Consider the following 25,666-nt stretch of genomic DNA (forward strand, 5'->3'; position numbering starts at 1 on the left):
GAGACAGAAAATTACCGTGAAACAGAACATTATCATGGACCAGAAACGGAACATTACCGTGAAACAGAAACAGAACATTATCGTGGACCAGAAACGGAATATTACCGTGAAACCGAAACAGAACATTATCGTGGACCAGAAACGGAACATTACCATGGACCAGAGACAGAACATTACCTTGAAACCAAAACAGAACATTATCGTGGACCAGAAACGGAACATTATCGTGGACCAGAAACGGAACATTATCGTGGACCAGAGACAGAACATTACCGTGAAACCGAAACAGAACATTATCGTGGACCAGAACCGGAACATTATCGTGGACCACAGACGGAACATTATCATGGACCAGAGACAGAACATTACCGTGAAACCTAAACAGAACATTATCGTGGACCAGAAACGGAACATTATCGTGAAACCGAACATTATCGTGGACCAGAAACACAACATTATCGTGGACCAGAGAGAGAACATTACCTTGAAACCAAAACAAAACATTATCGTGGACCAGAAACGGAACATTATCGTGGACCAGAAACGGAACATTATCGTGGACCAGAGACGGAACATTATCGAGGACCAGAGACAGAACATTACCGTGAAACCGAAACAGAACATTATCGTGGACCAGAACCGGAACATTATCGTGGACCAGAGACAGAACATTATCGTGGACCAGAGACGGAACATTATCGTGGACCAGAGACAGAACATTACCGTGAAACAGAAACACAACATTATCGTGAACCAGAGACGGAACATTACCGTGAAACCGAACATTATCGTGGACCAGAGATCGAACTTTATCCTGGACCAGAGACAGAACATTACCGTGGACCAGAAATGGAACATTACCGTGGACCAGAGACAGAACATTACTGTGGACCAGAGACCGAACTTTACCTTGAAACCGAAAATTACCGTGGACCAGAGACAGAACATTACCATGGACCAGAGACAGAACATTACCATGAAACAGAACATTATCATGGACCAGAAACGGAACATTACCGTGAAACAGAAACACAACATTATTGTGGACCAGAGACGGAACATTACCGTGGACCAGAGACGGAACATTATCGTGGACCAGAGAGGGAACATTACCGTGAAACCGAAACAGAATATTATCGTGGACCAGAAACGGAACATTACCGTGAAACCAAAACAGAACATTATCATGGACCAAAAACGGAACATTATCGTGGACCAGAGACAGAACATTACCGTGAAACCGAAAGAGAACATTATCGTGGACCAAAAACGGAACATTACCGTGGACCAAAGACGGAACATTATCATGGACCAGAAACGGAACATTACCGTGAAACAGAAACACAACATTATCGTGGACCAGAGAAGGAACATTACCGTGGACCAGAGACGGATCATTACCGTGAAACCGAAACAGAATATTATCGTTGACCAGAAACGGAACATTACCGTGAAACCGAAACACAAAATTATCGTGGACCAGAAACGGAACATTACCATGAAACAGAAACAGAACATTGTCGTGGACCAAAGACGGAACATTATCTTGGACCAGAGACGGAACATTACCGTGAAACCGAACATTATCGTGGACCAGACACAGAACATTACCGTGAAACCGAACATTATCGTGGACCAGAAACGGAACATTACCGTGGACCAGAGACGGAACATTACCGTGAAACCGAACATTATCGTGGACCAGAGATCGAACATTATCGTGGACCAGAGACAGAACTTTACCTTGAAACCGAACATTACCGTGGACCAGAAACAGAACATTACCGTGAAACAGAACATTATCATGGACCAGAAACGGAACATTACCGTGAAACAGAAACACAACATTATCGTGGACCAGAGACGGAACATTACCTAGACCAGAGACGGAACATTACCGTGAAACCGAAACAGAACATTATCGTGGACCAGACACGGAACATTACCGTGAAACTGAACATTATCGTGGACCAGAGATCGAACATTACCGTGGACCAGAGATAGAACATTACCGTTGACCAGAGACCGAACTTTACCTTGAAACCGAACATTACCGTGGACCAGAGACAGAACATTACCGTGAAACCGAACATTATCGTGGACCAGAGATCGAACATTACCGTGGACCAGAGACACAATATTACCGTGGACCAGAGACAGAACATTACCGTGGACCAGAGACGGAACATTACCGTGGACCAGAGACAGAACATTATCGTGGACCACAGACGGAACATTACCGTGAAACCGAACATTATCGTGGACCAGAGATCGAACATTACCGTGGACCAGAGACAGAACATTACCGTGAAACCGAAACAGAATATTATCGTGGACCAGAAACGGAACATTACCGTGTAACCGAAACAGAACATTATCGTGGACCAGAGACAGAACATTACTGTGGACCAGAGACAGAACATTACCATGGACCAGAGACAGAACATTATTGTGGACCAGAGACCGAACTTTACCTTGAAACCGAACATTACCGTGGACCAGAGATCGAACTTTATCGTGGACCAGAGACAGAACATTACCATGGACCAAAGACAGAACATTACCGTGAAACAGAACATTATCATGGACCAGAAACGGAACATTACCGTGAAACAGAAAAAGAACATTATCGTGGACCAGAAACGGAACATTACCGTGAAACCGAAACAGAACATTATCGTGGACCAGAAACGGAACATTACCATGGACCAGAGACAGAACATTACCATGGACCAGAGACAGAACATTATCGTGAAACAGAACATTATCATGGACCAGAAACGGAACATTACCGTGAAACAGAAACAGAACATTATCGTGGACCAGAAACGGAACATTACCGTGAAACCAAAACAGAACATTATCGTGGACCAGAAACGGAACATTACCGTGATACAGAAACAGAACATTATCGTGGACCAGAGACAGAACATTACCGTGAAACCGAACATTATCGTGGACCAGAGATCGAACATTACCGTGGACCATAGACAGAACATTACCGTGGTCCAGAGACAGAACATTACCGTGGACCAGAGACAGAACATTACCGTGAACCAGAGACAGAACATTACCGTGGACCAGAGACAGAACATTATTGTGGACCAGAGACCGAACTTTACCTTGAAACCGAAAATTACCGTGGACCAGAGATCGAACTTTATCGTGGACCAGAGACAGAACATTACCATGGACCAGAGACAGAACATTACCGTGAAACAGAACATTATCATGGACCAGAAACGGAAGATTACCGTGAAACCGAAACAGAACATTATCGTGGACCAGAAACGGAACATTACCATGGACCAGAGACAGAACATTACCATGGACCAGAGACAGAACATTACCGTGACACAGAACATTATCATGGACCAGAAACGCAACATTACCGTGAAACAGAAACAGAACATTATCGTGGACCAGAAACGGAACATTACCGTGAAACCGAAACAGAACAGTATCGTGGACCAGAAACGGAACATTACCATGGACCAGAGACAGAACATTACCTTGAAACCAAAACAGAACATTATCGTGGACCAGAAATGGAACATTATCGTGGACCAGAAACGGAACATTATCGTGGACCAGAGACAGAACATTACCGTGAAACCGAAACAGAACATTATCGTGGACCAGAACCGGAACATTATCGTGGACCAGAGACAGAACATCATCGTTGATCAGAGACAGAACATTATCGTGGACCAGAGACGGAACATTATCATGGACCAGAGACAGAACATTACCGTGAAACCTAAACAGAACATTATCGTGGACCAGAAACGGAACATTATCGTGAAACCGAACATTATCGTGGACCAGAAACACAACATTATCGTGGACCAGAGAGAGAACATTACCTTGAAACCAAAACAAAACATTATCGTGGACCAGAAACGGAACATTATCGTGGACCAGAGACGGAACATTATCGAGGACCAGAGACAGAACATTACCGTGAAACCGAAACAGAACATTATCGTGGACCAGAACCGGAACATTATCGTGGACCAGAGACAGAACATTATCGTGGATCAGAGACAGAACATTATCGTGGACCAGAGACGGAACATTATCGTGGACCAGAGACAGAACATTACCGTGAAACCTAAACAGAACATTATCGTGGACAAGAAACGGAAGATTACCGTGAAACAGAAACACAACATTATCGTGGACCAGAGACGGAACATTACCGTGAAACCGAACATTATCGTGGACCAGAGACGGAACATTATCGAGGACCAGAGACAGAACATTACCGTGAAACCGAAACAGAACATTATCGTGGACCAGAACCGGAACATTATCGTGGACCAGAGACAGAACATTATCGTGGATCAGAGACAGAACATTATCGTGGACCAGAGACGGAACATTATCGTGGACCAGAGACAGAACATTACCGTGAAACCTATACAGAACATTATCGTGGACCAGAAACGGAAGATTACCGTGAAACAGAAACACAACATTATCGTGGACCAGAAATGGAACATTACCGTGGACCAGAGACAGAACATTACTGTGGACCAGAGACACAATATTACCGTGGACCAGAGACAGAACATTACCGTGGACCAGAGACGGAACATTACCGTGGACCAGAGACAGAACATTATCGTGGACCACAGACGGAACATTACCGTGAAACCGAACATTATCGTGGACCAGAGATCGAACATTACCGTGGACCAGAGACAGAACATTACCGTGAAACCGAAACAGAATATTATCGTGGACCAGAAACGGAACATTACCGTGTAACCGAAACAGAACATTATCGTGGACCAGAGACAGAACATTACTGTGGACCAGAGACAGAACATTACCATGGACCAGAGACAGAACATTATTGTGGACCAGAGACCGAACTTTACCTTGAAACCGAACATTACCGTGGACCAGAGATCGAACTTTATCGTGGACCAGAGACAGAACATTACCATGGACCAAAGACAGAACATTACCGTGAAACAGAACATTATCATGGACCAGAAACGGAAAATTACCGTGAAACAGAAAAAGAACATTATCGTGGACCAGAAACGGAACATTACCGTGAAACCGAAACAGAACATTATCGTGGACCAGAAACGGAACATTACCATGGACCAGAGACAGAACATTACCATGGACCAGAGACAGAACATTATCGTGAAACAGAACATTATCATGGACCAGAAACGGAACATTACCGTGAAACAGAAACAGAACATTATCGTGGACCAGAAACGGAACATTACCGTGAAACCAAAACAGAACATTATCGTGGACCAGAAACGGAACATTACCGTGATACAGAAACAGAACATTATCGTGGACCAGAGACAGAACATTACCGTGAAACCGAACATTATCGTGGACCAGAGATCGAACATTACCGTGGACCATAGACAGAACATTACCGTGGTCCAGAGACAGAACATTACCGTGGACCAGAGACAGAACATTACCGTGAACCAGAGACAGAACATTACCGTGGACCAGAGACAGAACATTATTGTGGACCAGAGACCGAACTTTACCTTGAAACCGAAAATTACCGTGGACCAGAGATCGAACTTTATCGTGGACCAGAGACAGAACATTACCATGGACCAGAGACAGAACATTACCGTGAAACAGAACATTATCATGGACCAGAAACGGAAGATTACCGTGAAACCGAAACAGAACATTATCGTGGACCAGAAACGGAACATTACCATGGACCAGAGACAGAACATTACCATGGACCAGAGACAGAACATTACCGTGACACAGAACATTATCATGGACCAGAAACGCAACATTACCGTGAAACAGAAACAGAACATTATCGTGGACCAGAAACGGAACATTACCGTGAAACCGAAACAGAACAGTATCGTGGACCAGAAACGGAACATTACCATGGACCAGAGACAGAACATTACCTTGAAACCAAAACAGAACATTATCGTGGACCAGAAATGGAACATTATCGTCGACCAGAAACGGAACATTATCGTGGACCAGAGACAGAACATTACCGTGAAACCGAAACAGAACATTATCGTGGACCAGAACCGGAACATTATCGTGGACCAGAGACAGAACATCATCGTTGATCAGAGACAGAACATTATCGTGGACCAGAGACGGAACATTATCATGGACCAGAGACAGAACATTACCGTGAAACCTAAACAGAACATTATCGTGGACCAGAAACGGAACATTATCGTGAAACCGAACATTATCGTGGACCAGAAACACAACATTATCGTGGACCAGAGAGAGAACATTACCTTGAAACCAAAACAAAACATTATCGTGGACCAGAAACGGAACATTATCGTGGACCAGAGACGGAACATTATCGAGGACCAGAGACAGAACATTACCGTGAAACCGAAACAGAACATTATCGTGGACCAGAACCGGAACATTATCGTGGACCAGAGACAGAACATTATCGTGGATCAGAGACAGAACATTATCGTGGACCAGAGACGGAACATTATCGTGGACCAGAGACAGAACATTACCGTGAAACCTAAACAGAACATTATCGTGGACAAGAAACGGAAGATTACCGTGAAACAGAAACACAACATTATCGTGGACCAGAGACGGAACATTACCGTGAAACCGAACATTATCGTGGACCAGAGACGGAACATTATCGAGGACCAGAGACAGAACATTACCGTGAAACCGAAACAGAACATTATCGTGGACCAGAACCGGAACATTATCGTGGACCAGAGACAGAACATTATCGTGGATCAGAGACAGAACATTATCGTGGACCAGAGACGGAACATTATCGTGGACCAGAGACAGAACATTACCGTGAAACCTATACAGAACATTATCGTGGACCAGAAACGGAAGATTACCGTGAAACAGAAACACAACATTATCGTGGACCAGAAATGGAACATTACCGTGGACCAGAGACAGAACATTACTGTGGACCAGAGACAGAACATTACCATGAAACAGAACATTACCGTGGACCAGAGACAGAACATTACCATGGACCAGAGACAGAACATTACCATGAAACAGAACATTATCATGGACCAGAAACGGAACATTACCGTGAAACAGAAACATAACATTATCGTGGACCAGAGACGGAACATTACCGTGGACCAGAGACGGAACATTATCGTGGACCAGAGACGGAACATTACTGTGAAACCGAAACAGAATATTATCGTGGACCAGAAACGGAACATTACCGTGAAACCAAAACAGAACATTATCATGGACCAGAAACGGAACATTATCGTGGACCAGAGACAGAACATTACCGTGAAACCGAAAGAGAACATTATCGTTGACCAAAAACGGAACATTACCGTGAACCAAAGACGGAACATTATCGTGGACCAGAGACGGAACATTACCGTGAAACCGAACGTTATCGTGGACCAGACACAGAACATTATCATGGACCAGAAACGGAACATTACCGTGAAACAGAAACACAAAATTATCGTGGACCAGAAACGGAACATTACCGTGATACAGAAACAGAACATTACCGTGAAACCGAAACAGAACATTATCGTGGACCAGACACGGAACATTACCGTGAAACCGAACATTATCTTGGACCAGAGATCGAACATTACCGTGGACAAGAGACAGAACATTACCGTGGACCAGAGACAGAACATTACCGTGGACCAGAGACAGAGCATTACCGTGGACCAGAGACAGAACATTACCGTGGACCAGAGACCGAACATTACTGTGGACCAGAGACCGAACTTTACCTTGAAACCGAACATTACCGTGGACCAGAGATCGAACTTTATCGTGGACCAGAGACAGAACATTACCTTGAAACCAAAACAGAACATTATCGTGGAACAGAAACGGAACATTATCGTGGACCAGAAACGGAACATTATCGTGGACCAGAAACGGAACATTATCGTGGACCAGAGACAGAACATTACCGTGAAACCGAAACAGAACATTATCGTGGACCAGAACCGTAACATTATCGTGGACCAGAGACAGAACATTATCGTGGATCAGAGACAGAACATTATCATTGACCAGAGACGGAACATTATCGTGGACCAGACACAGAACATTACCGTGAAACCGAAACAGAACATTATCGTGGACCAGAAACGGAACATTATCGTGAAACCGAACATTATCGTGGACCAGAAACACAACATTATCGTGGACCAGAAACGGAACATTACCGTGAAACAGAAACACAACATTATCGTGGACCAGAAACGGAACATTACCGTGAAACAGAAACAGAACATTAGCGTGGACCAGAGACAGAACATTACCGTGAACCAGAGACAGAACATTACCGTGAAACAGAAACACAACATTACCGTGGACCAGAGACAGAACATTACCGTGAAACGGAAACAGAACATTACCGTGAAACCGAAACAGAACATTATCGTGGACCAGAAACGGAACATTATCATGGACCAGAGACAGAATATTATCGTGGACCAAAGACGGAACATTATCGTGGACCAGAGACGGAACATTACCGTGAAACCGAAAGAGAACATTATCGTGGACCAAAAACGGAACATTACCGTGGACCAAAGACGGAACATTATCATGGACCAGAAACGGAACATTACCGTGAAACAGAAACACAACATTATCGTGGACCAGAGAAGGAACATTACCGTGGACCAGAGAAGGAACATTACCATGAAACCGAAACAGAATATTATCGTGGACCAGAAACGGAACATTACCGTGAAACCGAAACACAAAATTATCGTGGACCAGAAACGGAACATTACCATGAAACAGAAACAGAACATTGTCGTGGACCAAAGACGGAACATTATCTTGGACCAGAGACGGAACATTACCGTGAAACCCAACATTATCGTGGACCAGACACAGAACATTACCGTGAAACCGAACATTATCGTGGACCAGATACGGAACATTACCGTGGACCAGAGACGGAACATTACCGTGAAACCGAACATTATCGTGGACCAGAGATCGAACATTATCGTGGACCAGAGACAGAACATTACCGTGGACCAGAGACAGAACATTACCGTGGACCAGAGACAGAACTTTACCTTGAAACCGAACATTACCGTGGACCAGAAACAGAACATTACCATGGACCAGAGACAGAACATTACCGTGAAACAGAACATTATCATGGACCAGAACATTACCGTGAAACCGAACATTATCGTCGACCAGAAATCGAACATTATCATGGACCAGAGACAGAACATTACCGTGGACCAGAAATGGAACATTACCGTGAAACCGAACATTACCATGGACCAGTTACGGAACATTACTGTGGACCAGAGACGGAACATTACCGTGGACCAAAACATTACCGTGGACCAGAACATTACCGTGAAACTGAACATTATCGTGGACCAGAGACCGAACATTACCGTGAAACCGAAACAGAACATTATCGTGGACCAGACACGGAACATTACCGTGAAACCGAACATTATCGTGGACCAGAGATTGAACATTACCGTGGACCAGAGACAGAACATTACCGTGGAACCGAAAGAGAACATTATCGTGGACCAAAAACGGAACATTACCGTGGACCAAAGACGGAACATTATCGTGGACCAGAGACGGAACATTACCGTGAAACCGAACGTTATCGTGGACCAGACACAGAACATTATCGTGGACCAGAAACGGAACATTACCGTGAAACAGAAACACAAAATTATCGTGGACCAGAAACGGAACATTACCGTGATACAGAAACAGAACATTACCGTGAAACCGAAACAGAACATTATCGTGGACCAGACACGGAACATTACCGTGAAACCGAACATTATCTTGGACCAGAGATCGAACATTACCGTGGACAAGAGACAGAACATTACCGTGGACCAGAGACAGAACATTACCGTGGACCAGAGACAGAACATTACCGTGGACCAGAGACAGAACATTACCGTGGACCAGAGACCGAACATTACTGTGGACCAGAGACCGAACTTTACCTTGAAACCGAACATTACCGTGGACCAGAGATCGAACTTTATCGTGGACCAGAGACAGAACATTACCTTGAAACCAAAACAGAACATTATCGTGGAACAGAAACGGAACATTATCGTGGACCAGAAACGGAACATTATCGTGGACCAGAAACGGAACATTATCGTGGACCAGAGACAGAACATTACCGTGAAACCGAAACAGAACATTATCGTGGACCAGAACCGGAACATTATCGTGGACCAGAGACAGAACATTATCGTGGATCAGAGACAGAACATTATCATTGACCAGAGACGGAACATTATCGTGGACCAGACACAGAACATTACCGTGAAACCGAAACAGAACATTATCGTGGACCAGAAACGGAACATTATCGTGATACAGAAACAGAACATTACCGTGAAACCGAAACAGAACATTATCGTGGACCAGACACGGAACATTACCGTGGACCAAAGACGGAACATTATCATGGACCAGAAACGGAACATTACCGTGAAACAGAAACACAACATTATCGTGGACCAGAGAAGGAACATTACCGTGGACCAGAGACGGAACATTACCGTGAAACCGAAACAGAATATTATCGTGGACCAGAAACGGAACATTACCGTGAAACCGAAACACAAAATTATCGTGGACCAGAAACGGAACATTACCATGAAAAAGAAACAGAACATTGTCGTGGACCAAAGACGGAACATTATCTTGGACCAGAGACGGAACATTACCGTGAAACCCAACATTATCGTGGACCAGACACAGAACATTACCGTGAAACCGAACATTATCGTGGACCAGATACGGAACATTACCGTGGACCAGAGACGGAACATTACCGTGAAACCGAACATTATCGTGGACCAGAGATCGAACATTATCGTGGACCAGAGACAGAACATTACCGTGGACCAGAGACAGAACATTACCGTGGACCAGAGACAGAACTTTACCTTGAAACCGAACATTACCGTGGACCAGAAACAGAACATTACCATGGACCAGAGACAGAACATTACCGTGAAACAGAACATTATCATGGACCAGAACATTACCGTGAAACCGAACATTATCGTCGACCAGAAATCGAACATTATCATGGACCAGAGACAGAACATTACCGTGGACCAGAAATGGAACATTACCGTGAAACCGAACATTACCATGGACCAGTTACGGAACATTACTGTGGACCAGAGACGGAACATTACCGTGGACCAGACACAGAACATTACCGTGAAACCGAAACAGAACATTATCGTGGACCAGAAACGGAACATTATCGTGATACAGAAACAGAACATTACCGTGAAACCGAAACAGAACATTATCGTGGACCAGACACGGAACATTACCGTGGACCAAAGACGGAACATTATCATGGACCAGAAACGGAACATTACCGTGAAACAGAAACACAACATTATCGTGGACCAGAGAAGGAACATTACCGTGGACCAGAGACGGAACATTACCGTGAAACCGAAACAGAATATTATCGTGGACCAGAAACGGAACATTACCGTGAAACCGAAACACAAAATTATCGTGGACCAGAAACGGAACATTACCATGAAAAAGAAACAGAACATTGTCGTGGACCAAAGACGGAACATTATCTTGGACCAGAGACGGAACATTACCGTGAAACCCAACATTATCGTGGACCAGACACAGAACATTACCGTGAAACCGAACATTATCGTGGACCAGATACGGAACATTACCGTGGACCAGAGACGGAACATTACCGTGAAACCGAACATTATCGTGGACCAGAGATCGAACATTATCGTGGACCAGAGACAGAACATTACCGTGGACCAGAGACAGAACATTACCGTGGACCAGAGACAGAACTTTACCTTGAAACCGAACATTACCGTGGACCAGAAACAGAACATTACCATGGACCAGAGACAGAACATTACCGTGAAACAGAACATTATCATGGACCAGAACATTACCGTGAAACCGAACATTATCGTCGACCAGAAATCGAACATTATCATGGACCAGAGACAGAACATTACCGTGGACCAGAAATGGAACATTACCGTGAAACCGAACATTACCATGGACCAGTTACGGAACATTACTGTGGACCAGAGACGGAACATTACCGTGGACCAAAACATTACCGTGGACCAGAACATTACCGTGAAACTGAACATTATCGTGGACCAGAGACCGAACATTACCGTGAAACCGAAACAGAACATTATCGTGGACCAGACACGGAACATTACCGTGAAACCGAACATTATCGTGGACCAGAGATTGAACATTACCGTGGACCAGAGACAGAACATTACCGTGGACCAGAGACATAACATTACCGTGGACCAGAGACAGAACATTACCATGGACCAGAGACCGAACTTTACCTTGAAACCGAACATTACCGTGGACCAGAGACAGAACATTGCCATGGACCAGAGACAGAACATTACCGTGAAACCGAAACAGAACATTATCGTGGACCAGACACGGAACATTACCGTGAAACCGAACATTATCGTTGACCAGAGATCGAACATTACCGTGGACCAGAGACAGAACATTACCGTGGACCAGAGACATAACATTACCGTGGACCAGAGACAGAACATTACCATGGACCAGAGACAGAACATTACCATGGACCAGAGACAGAACATTACCGTGAAACAGAACATTATCATGGACCAGAAACGGAACATTACCGTGAAACAGAAACAGAACATTATCGTGGACCAGAAACGGAACATTACCGTGAAACCGAAACAGAAGATTATCGTGGACCAGAAACGGAACATTTCCGTGAAACAGAAACACAACATTACCGTGGACCAGAGACAGAACATTACCGTGGACCAGAGACCGAACTTTACCTTGAAACCGAACATTACCGTGGACCAGAGACAGAACATTACCATGGACCAGAGACAGAACATTACCGTGAAACAGAACATTATCATGGACCAGAAACGGAACATTACCGTGAAACAGAAACAGAACATTATCGTGGACCAGAAACGGAACATTACCGTGAAACCGAAACTGAAGATTATCGTGGACCAGAAACGGAACATTACCGTGAAACAGAAACACAACATTACCGTTGACCAGAGACAGAAAATTACCGTGAAACCGAAACAGAACATTATCGTGGACCAGAAACGGAACATTATCGTGGACCAGAGACATAACATTATCGTGGATCAGAGACAGAACATTATCGTGGACCAGAGACGGAACTTTATCAAGGACCAGAGACAGAACATTACCGTGAAACCTAAACAGAACATTATCGTTGACCAGAAACGGAACATTATCGTGAAACCGAACATTATCGTGGACCAGAAACACAACATTATCGTGGACCAGAAATGGAACATTACCGTGAAACAGAAACACAACATTATCGTGGACCAGAGACGGAACATTACCGTGAAACCGAACATTACCGTGGACCAGAGACAGAACATTACCTTGGACCAGAGACAGAACATTACCGTGAAACCGAAACAGAACATTACCGTGGACCAGAGACAGAACATTACCGTGAAACCGAAACAGAACATTATCGTGGACCAGAAACGGAACATTACTGTGAAACAGAAACACAACATTATCGTGGACCAGAGACGGAACATTACTGTGAAACAGAAACACAACATTATCGTGGACCAGAGACGGAACATTACCGTGAAACCAAACATTATCGTGGACCAGAGATCGAACATTATCGTGGACCAGAGACAGAACATTACCGTGGACCAAAAATGAAACATTACCGTGAAACCGAACATTATCGTGGACCAGAGACGGAACATTACCGTGAAACCGAACATTATCGTCGACCAGAAATCGAACATTATCATGGACCAGAGACAGAACATTACCGTGAACCAGAAATGGAACATTACCGTGAAACCGAACATTACTATGGACCAGTTACGGAACATTACTGTGGACCAGAGACGGAACATTACCGTGGACCAAAACATTACCGTGGACCAGAACATTACCGTGAAACCGAACATTATCATGGACCAGAGACCAAACATTACCGTGAAACCGAAACAGAACATTATCGTGGACCAGACACGGAACATTACCGTGAAACCGAACATTATCGTGGACCATGGATCGAACATTACCGTGGACCAGAGACAGAACATTACCGTGGACCAGAGACATAACATTACCGTGGACCAGAGACAGAACATTACCATGGACCAGAGACCAAACTTTACCTTGAAACCGAACATTACCGTGGACCAGAGACAGAACATTACCATGGACCAGAGACAGAACATTACCGTGAAACCGAAACAGAACATTATCGTGGACCAGACACGGAACATTACCGTGAAACCGAACATTATCGTGGACCAGAGATCGAACATTACCGTGGACCAGAGACACAACATTACCGTGGACCAGAGACATAACATTACCGTGGACCAGAGACAGAACATTACCATGGACCAGAGACCGAACTTTACCTTGAAACCGAACATTACCGTGGACCAGAGACAGAACATTACCATGGACCAGAGACAGAACATTACCGTGAAACAAAACATTATCATGGACCAGAAATGGAACATTACCGTGAAACAGAAACAGAACATTATCGTGGACCAGAAAACGGAACATTACCGTGAAACCGAAACAGAAGATTATCGTGGACCAGAAACGGAACATTACCGTGAAACAGAAACACAACATTACCGTGGACAAGAGACAGAACATTACCGTGAAACCGAAACAGAACATTATCGTGGACCAGAGACGGAACATTACCGTGAAACCGAACATTATCGTGGACCAGACACAGAACATTACCGTGGACGAGAGACAGAACATTACCATGAAACCGAAACAGAGCATTATCGTGGACCAGAAACGGAACATTACCGTGAAACAGAAACACAAAATTATCGTGGACCAGAAACGGAACATTACCGTGAAACAGAAACAGAACGTTATCGTGGACCAGAGACGGAACATTACCGTGAAACCGAACATTATCGTGGACCAGAGATCGAACATTACCGTGGACCAGAGACAGAACATTACCGTGGACCAGAGACCGAACATTACCTTGAAACCGAACATTACCGTGGACCAGAGACAGAACATTACCATGGACCAGAGACAGAACATTACCGTGAAACAGAACATTATCATGGACCAGAAACGGAACATTACCTTGAAACAGAAACAGAACATTATCGTGGACCAGAAACGGAACATTACCGTGAAACAGAAACACAACATTACCTTGGACCAGAGACAGAACATTACCGTGAAACCGAACATTATCGTGGACCAGAGATGGAACATTACCGTGGACCAGAGACAGAACATTACCGTGGACCAGAGACAGAACATTACTGTGGACCAGAGACCGAACTTTACCTTGAAACTGAACGTTACCGTGGACCAGAGACAGAACATTACCATGGACCAGAGACAGAACATTACCATGAAACCGAACATTATCATGGACCAGAAACGGAACATTACCGTGTAACAGAAACACAACATTACCGTGGACCAGAGACAGAACATTACCATGGACAAGAGACAGAACATTACCGTGAAACAGAACATTATCATGGACCAGAAACGGAACATTACCGTGAAACAGAAACAGAACATTATCGTGGACCAGAAACGGAACATTACCGCGAAACCGAAACAGAAGATTATCGTGGACCAGAAACGGAACATTACCGTGAAACAGAAACACAACATTACCTTGGACCAGAAACGGAACATTAGCGTGAAACCGAAACAGAACATTATCGTGGACCAGAGACGGAACATTATCGTGGACCAGAGACGGAACATTACCGTGAAACCAAACATTATCGTGGACCAGACACAGAACATTACCGTGGACCAGAGACAGAACATTACCATGAAACCGAAACAGAACATTATCGTGGACCAGAAACGGAACATTACCGTGAAACAGAAACACAAAATTATCGTGGACCAGAAACGGAACATTACCGTGAAACAGAAACAGAACGTTATCGTGGACCAGAGACGGAACATTACCGTGAAACCGAACATTATCGTGGACCAGAGATGGAACATTACCGTGGACCAGAGACAGAACATTACCGTGGACCAGAGACAGAACATTACTGTGGACCAGAGACCGAACTTTACCTTGAAACCGAACGTTACCGTGGACCAGAGACAGAACATTACCATGGACCAGAGACAGAACATTACCATGAAACAGAACATTATCATGGACCAGAAACGGAACATTACCGTGTAACAGAAACACAACATTATCGTGGACCAGAGAAGGAACATTACCGTGGACCAGAGACGGAACATTACCGTGAACCTGAAACAGAATATTATCGTGGACCAGAAACGGAACATTACCGTGAAACCGAAACAGAACATTATCGTGGACCAGAGACGGAACATTACCGTGAAACCAAACATTATCGTGGACCAGAGATCGAACATTACCGTGGACCAGAGACAGAACATTACCGTGCACCAGAGACAGAACATTACCGTGGACCAGAGACAGAACATTACTGTGGATCAGAGACCGAACTTTACCTTGAAACCGAACATTACCGTGGACCAGAAACGGAACATTACCGTGAAACAGAAACACAACATTATCGTGTACCAGAGACGGAACATTATCGTGGACCAGAGACAGAACATTACCGTGAAACCTAAAAAGATTATTATTGTGGACCAGAAACGGAACATTATCGTGAAACCGAACATTACCTTGGACCAGAGACAGAACATTACCGTGAAACGGAAACAGAACATTACCGTGAAACCGAAACAGAACATTATCGTGGACCAGAGACAGAACATTACCGTGGACCAGAGACAGAACATTTCCGTGGACCACAGACAGAACATTACCGTGGACCAGAGACAGAACATTACCGTGGACCAGAGACAGAACATTACCGTGGACCAGAGACCGAACTTTACCTTGAAACCGAACATTACCGTGGACCAGAGAGAGAATATTACCATGGACCAGAGACAGAACATTACCATGAAACAGAACATTATCATGGACCAGAAACGGAACATTACCGTGAAACAGAAACACAACATTATCGTGTACCAGAGACGGAACATTATCGTGGACCAGAGACAGAACATTATCGTGGACCAAAGACGGAACATTATCTTGGACCAGAGACGGAACATTACCGTGAAACCGAACATTATCGTGGACCACACACAGAACATTACCGTGAAACCGAACATTATCGTGGACCAGAAACGGAACATTACCGTGAAACAGAAACACAAAATTATCGTGGACCAGAAACGGAATATTACCGTGATACAGAAACAGAACATTATCGTGGACCAGAGATGGAACATTACCGTGAAACCGAACATTATCGTGGACCAGATATCGAACATTATCGTGGACCGGAGACAGAACATTACCGTGGACCAGAGACAGAACATTACCGTGGACCAGAAACAGAACATTACCGTGAAACAGAAACACAACATTATCGTGGACCAGAGACGGAACATTACCGTGAAACCGAACATTACCGTGGACCAGAGACAGAACATTACCTTGGACCAGAGACAGAACATTACCGTGAAACCGAAACAGAACATTACCGTGGACCAGAGACAGAACATTACCGTGAAACCGAAACACAACATTATCGTGGACCAGAGACGGAACATTACCGTGAAACCGAACATTACCGTGGACCAGAGACAGAACATTACCTTGGACCAGAGACAGAACATTACCGTGAAACCGAAACAGAACATTACCGTGGACCAGAGACAGAACATTACCGTGAAACCGAAACAGAACATTATCGTGGACCAGAAACGGAACATTACTGTGAAACAGAAACACAACATTATCGTGGACCAGAGACGGAACATTACCGTGAAACGAAACATTATCGTGGACCAGAGATCGAACATTATCGTGGACCAGAGACAGAACATTACCGTGGACCAGAAATGAAACATTACCGTGAAACCGAACATTATCGTGGACCAGAGACGGAACATTACCGTGAAACCGAACATTATCGTCGACCAGAAATCGAACATTATCATGGACCAGAGACAGAACATTACCGTGAACCAGAAATGGAACATTACCGTGAAACCGAACATTACTATGGACCAGTTACGTAACATTACTGTGGACCAGAGACGGAACATTACCGTGGACCAAAACATTACCGTGGACCAGAACATTACCGTAAAACCGAACATTATCGTGGACCAGAGACCGAACATTACCGTGAAACCGAAACAGAACATTATCGTGGACCAGACACGGAACATTACCGTGAAACCGAACATTATCGTGGACCAGAGATCGAACATTACCGTGGACCAGAGACAGAACATTACCGTGGACCAGAGACATAACATTACCGTGGACCAGAGACAGAACATTACCATGGACCAGAGACCGAACTTTACCTTGAAACCGAACATTACCGTGGACCAGAGACAGAACATTACCATGGACCAGAGACAGAACATTACCGTGAAACCGAAACAGAACATTATCGTGGACCAGACACGGAACATTACCATGAAACCGAACATTATCGTGGACCAGAGATCGAACATTACCGTGGACCAGAGACAGAACATTACCGTGGACCAGAGACATAACATTACCGTGGACCAGAGACAGAACATTACCATGGACCAGAGACCGAACTTTACCTTGAAACCGAACATTACCGTGGACCAGAGACCGAACATTACCATGGACCAGAGACAGAACATTACCGTGAAACCGAAACAGAACATTACCGTGAAACCGAACATTATCGTGGACCAGAAACGGAACATTACAGTGAAACAGAAACACAAAATTATCGTGGACCAGAAACGGAATATTACCGTGATACAGAAACAGAACATTATCGTGGACCAGAGATGGAACATTACCGTGAAACCGAACATTATCGTGGACCAGATATCGAACATTATCGTGGACCAGAGACAGAACATTACCGTGGACCAGAGACAGAACATTACCGTGGACCAGAAACAGAACATTACCGTGAAACAGAAACACAACATTATCGTGGACCAGAGACGGAACATTACCGTGAAACCGAACATTACCGTGGACCAGAGACAGAACATTACCTTGGACCAGAGACAGAACATTACCGTGAAACCGAAACAGAACATTACCGTGGACCAGAGACAGAACATTACCGTGAAACCGAAACAGAACATTATCGTGGACCAGAAACGGAACATTACTGTGAAACAGAAACACAACATTATCGTGGACCAGAGACGGAACATTACCGTGAAACCGAACATTACCGTGGACCAGAGACAGAACATTACCTTGGACCAGAGACAGAACATTACCGTGAAACCGAAACAGAACATTACCGTGGACCAGAGACAGAACATTACCGTGAAACCGAAACAGAACATTATCGTGGACCAGAAACGGAACATTACTGTGAAACAGAAACACAACATTATCGTGGACCAGAGACGGAACATTACCGTGAAACGAAACATTATCGTGGACCAGAGATCGAACATTATCGTGGACCAGAGACAGAACATTACCGTGGACCAGAAATGAAACATTACCGTGAAACCGAACATTATCGTGGACCAGAGACGGAACATTACCGTGAAACCGAACATTATCGTCGACCAGAAATTGAACATTATCATGGACCAGAGACAGAACATTACCGTGAACCAGAAATGGAACATTACCGTGAAACCGAACATTACTATGGACCAGTTACGTAACATTACTGTGGACCAGAGACGGAACATTACCGTGGACCAAAACATTACCGTGGACCAGAACATTACCGTGAAACCGAACATTATCGTGGACCAGAGACCGAACATTACCGTGAAACCGAAACAGAACATTATCGTGGACCAGACACGGAACATTACCGTGAAACCGAACATTATCGTGGACCAGAGATCGAACATTACCGTGGACCAGAGACGGAACATTACCGTGAACCTGAAACAGAATATTATCGTGGACCAGAAACGGAACTTTACCGTGAAACCGAAACAGAACATTATCGTGGACCAGAGACGGAACATTACCGTGAAACCAAACATTATCGTGGACCAGAGATCGAACATTACCGTGGACCAGAGACAGAACATTACCGTGGACCAGAGACAGAACATTACCGTGGACCAGAGACAGAACATTACTGTGGATCAGAGACCGAACTTTACCTTGAAACCGAACATTACCGTGGACCAGAAACGGAACATTACCGTGAAACAGAAACACAACATTATCGTGTACCAGAGACGGAACATTATCGTGGACCAGAGACAGAACATTACCGTGAAACCTAAAAAGATTATTATTGTGGACCAGAAACGGAACATTATCGTGAAACCGAACATTACCGTGGACCAGAGACAGAATATTACCGTGAAACGGAAACAGAACATTACCGTGAAACCGAAACAGAACATTATCGTGGACCAGAGACAGAACATTACCGTGGATCAGAGACAGAACATTTCCGTGGACCACAGACAGAACATTACCGTGGACCAGAGACAGAACATTACCGTGGACCAGAGACAGAACATTACCGTGGACCAGAGACCGAACTTTACCTTGAAACCGAACATTACCGTGGACCAGAGAGAGAATATTACCATGGACCAGAGACAGAACATTACCATGAAACAGAACATTATCATGGACCAGAAACGGAACTTTACCGTGAAACAGAAACAGAACATTATCGTGGACCAGAAACGGAACATTATCGTGGACCAGAGACAGAACATTATCGTGGACCAAAGACGGAACATTATCTTGGACCAGAGACGGAACATTACCGTGAAACCGAACATTATCGTGGACCACACACAGAACATTACCGTGAAACCGAACATTATCGTGGACCAGAAACGGAACATTACCGTGAAACAGAAACACAAAATTATCGTGGACCAGAAACGGAATATTACCGTGATACAGAAACAGAACATTATCGTGGACCAGAGATGGAACATTACCGTGAAACCGAACATTATCGTGGACCAGATATCGAACATTATCGTGGACCAGAGACAGAACATTACCGTGGACCAGAGACAGAACATTACCGTGGACCAGAAACAGAACATTACCGTGAAACAGAAACACAACATTATCGTGGACCAGAGATGGAACATTACCGTGAAACCGAACATTACCGTGGACCAGAGACAGAACATTACCTTGGACCAGAGACAGAACATTACCGTGAAACCGAAACAGAACATTACCGTGGACCAGAGACAGAACATTACCGTGAAACCGAAACAGAACATTATCGTGGACCAGAAACGGAACATTACTGTGAAACAGAAACACAACATTATCGTGGACCAGAGACGGAACATTACAGTGAAACCGAACATTACCGTGGACCAGAGACAGAACATTACCTTGGACCAGAGACAGAACATTACCGTGAAACCGAAACAGAACATTACCGTGGACCAGAGACAGAACATTACCGTGAAACCGAAACAGAACATTATCGTGGACCAGAAACGGAACATTACTGTGAAACAGAAACACAACATTATCGTGGACCAGAGACGGAACATTACCGTGAAACGAAACATTATCGTGGACCAGAGATCGAACATTATCGTGGACCAGAGACAGAACATTACCGTGGACCAGAAATGAAACATTACCGTGAAACCGAACATTATCGTGGACCAGAGACGGAACATTACCGTGAAACCGAACATTATCGTCGACCAGAAATCGAACATTATCATGGACCAGAGACAGAACATTACCGTGAACCAGAAATGGAACATTACCGTGAAACCGAACATTACTATGGACCTGTTACGTAACATTACTGTGGACCAGAGACGGAACATTACCGTGGACCAAAACATTACCGTGGACCAGAACATTACCGTGAAACCGAACATTATCGTGGACCAGAGACCGAACATTACCGTGAAACCGAAACAGAACATTATCGTGGACCAGACACGGAACATTACCGTGAAACCGAACATTATCGTGGACCAGAGATCGAACATTACCGTGGACCAGAGACAGAACATTACCGTGGACCAGAGACATAACATTACCATGGACCAGAGACCGAACTTTACCTTGAAACCGAACATTACCGTGGACCAGAGACAGAACATTACCATGGACCAGAGACAGAACATTACCGTGAAACAGAAACAGAACATTATCGTGGACCAGAAACGGAACATTACCGTGAAACCGAAACAGAAGATTATCGTGGACCAGAAACGGAACATTACCGTGAAACAGAAACACAACATTACCGTGGACCAGAGACAGAACATTACCGTGAAACCGAAACAGAACATTATCGTGGACCAGAGACGGAACATTACCGTGAAACCGAACATTATCGTGGACCAGACACAGAACATTACCGTGGACCAGAGACAGAACATTACCATGAAACCGAAACAGAGCATTATCGTGGACCAGAAACGGAACATTACCGTGAAACAGAAACACAAAATTATCGTGGACCAGAAACGGAACATTACCGTGAAACAGAAACAGAACGTTATCGTGGACCAGAGACGGAACATTACCGTGAAACCGAACATTATCGTGGACCAGAGATCGAACATTACCGTGGACCAGAGACAGAACATTACCGTGGACCAGAGACCGAACATTACCTTGAAACCGAACATTACCGTGGACCAGAGACAGAACATTACCATGGACCAGAGACAGAACATTACCGTGAAACAGAACATTATCATGGACCAGAAACGGAACATTACCGTGAAACAGAAACAGAACATTATCGTGGACCAGAAACGGAACATTACCGTGAAACAGAAACACAACATTACCTTGGACCAGAGACAGAACATTACCGTGAAACCGAACATTATCGTGGACCAGAGATGGAACATTACCGTGGACCAGAGACAGAACATTACCGTGGACCAGAGACAGAACATTACTGTGGACCAGAGACCGAACTTTACCTTGAAACCGAACGTTACCGTGGACCAGAGACAGAACATTACCATGGACCAGAGACAGAACATTACCATGAAACAGAACATTATCATGGACCAGAAACGGAACATTACCGTGTAACAGAAACACAACATTACCGTGGACCAGAGACAGAACATTACCATGGACCAGAGACAGAACATTACCGTGAAACAGAACATTATCATGGACCAGAAACGGAACATTACCGTGAAACAGAAACAGAACATTATCGTCGACCAGAAACGGAACATTACCGTGAAACCGAAACAGAAGATTATCGTGGACCAGAAACGGAACATTACCGTGAAACAGAAACACAACATTACCTTGGACCAGAAACGGAACATTACCGTGAAACCGAAACAGAACATTATCGTGGACAAGAGACGGAACATTACCGTGAAACCAAACATTATCGTGGACCAGACACAGAACATTACCGTGGACCAGAGACAGAACATTACCATGAAACCGAAACAGAACATTATCGTGGACCAGAAACGGAACATTACCGTGAAACAGAAACAGAACGTTATCGTGGACCAGAAACGGAACATTACCGTGAAACCGAACATTATCGTGGACCAGAGATGGAACATTACCGTGGACCAGAGACAGAACATTACCGTGGACCAGAGACAGAACATTACTGTGGACCAGAGACCGAACTTTACCATGGACCAGAGACAGAACATTACCATGAAACAGAACATTATCATGGACCAGAAACGGAACAATACCGTGTAACAGAAACAGAACATTATCGTGGACCAGAAACGGAACATTACCGTGAAACAGAAACACAACATTACCTTGGACCAGAGACAGAACATTACCGTGAAACCGAACATTATCGTGGACCAGAGATGGAACATTACCGTGGACCAGAGACAGAACATTACCGTGGACCAGAGACAGAACATTACTGTGGACCAGAGACCGAACTTTACCTTGAAACCGAACGTTACCGTGGACCAGAGACAGAACATTACCATGGACCAGAAATGGAACATTACCGTGAAACCGAACATTATCGTGGACCACACACAGAACATTACCGTGAAACCGAACATTATCGTGGACCAGAAACGGAACATTACCGTGAAACAGAAACACAAAATTATCGTGGACCAGAAACGGAACATTACCGTGATACAGAAACAGAACATTATTGTGGACCAGAGATGGAACATTACCGTGAAACCGAACATTATCGTGGACCAGATATCGAACATTATCGTGGACCAGAGACAGAACATTACCGTGGACCAGAGACAGAACATTACCGTGGACCAGAAACAGAACATTACCATGGACCAGAGACAGAACATTACCGTGAAACAGAACATTATCATGGACCAGAAACGGAACATTACCGTGAAACAGAAACACAACATTATCGTGGACCAGAGACGGAACATTACCGTGGACCAGAGACGGAACATTACCGTGAAACCGAAACAGAACATTATCGTGAACCAGAAACGGAACATTACCGTGAAACCGAAATAGAACATTATCGTGGACCAGAGACAGAACATTACCGTGGACCAGAAACAGAACATTATCGTGGACCAGAAACGGAACATTACCGTGAAACCGAAACTGAAGATTATCGTGGACCAGAAATGGAACATTACCGTGAAACAGAAACACAACATTACTGTTGACCAGAGACAGAACATTACCGTGAAACCGAAACAGAACATTATCGTGGACCAGAAACGGAACATTATCGTGGACCAGAGACATAACATTATCGTGGATCAGAGACAGAACATTATCGTGGACCAGAGACGGAACTTTATCAAGGACCAGAGACAGAACTTTACCGTGAAACCTAAACAGAACATTATCGTTGACCAGAAACGGAACATTATCGTGAAACCGAACATTATCGTGGACCAGAAACACAACATTATCGTGGACCAGAAATGGAACATTACCGTGAAACAGAAACACAACATTATCGTGGACCAGAGACGGAACATTACCGTGAAACCGAACATTACCGTGGACCAGAGACAGAACATTACCTTGGACCAGAGACAGAACATTACCGTGAAACCGAAACAGAACATTACCGTTGACCAGAGACAGAACATTACCATGAAACCGAAACAGAACATTATCGTGGACCAGAAACGGAACATTACCGTGAAACAGAAACACAACATTATCGTGGACCAGAGACGGAACATTACCGTGAAACCAAACATTATCGTGGACCAGAGATCGAACATTATCGTGGACCAGAGACAGAACATTACCGTGGACCAGAAATGGAACATTACCGTGAAACCGAACATTATCGTGGACCAGAGACGGAACATTACCGTGAAACCGAACATTATCGTCGACCAGAAATCGAACATTATCATGGACCAGAGACAGAACATTACCGTGGACCAGAAATGGAACATTACCGTGAAACCGAACATTACCATGGACCAGTTACGGAACATTACTGTGGACCAGAGACGGAACATTACCGTGGACCAAAACATTACCGTGGACCAGAACATTACCGTGAAACCGAACATTATCGTGGACCAGAGACCGAACATTACCGTGAAACCGAAACAGAACATTATCGTGGACCAGACA

The sequence above is a fragment of the Leuresthes tenuis genome, unplaced genomic scaffold, assembly GCF_036924035.1.
Source record: "Leuresthes tenuis unplaced genomic scaffold, fLeuTen1.0.hap1 SCAF_26, whole genome shotgun sequence".
Lineage (NCBI taxonomy): Eukaryota > Metazoa > Chordata > Actinopteri > Atheriniformes > Atherinopsidae > Leuresthes > Leuresthes tenuis.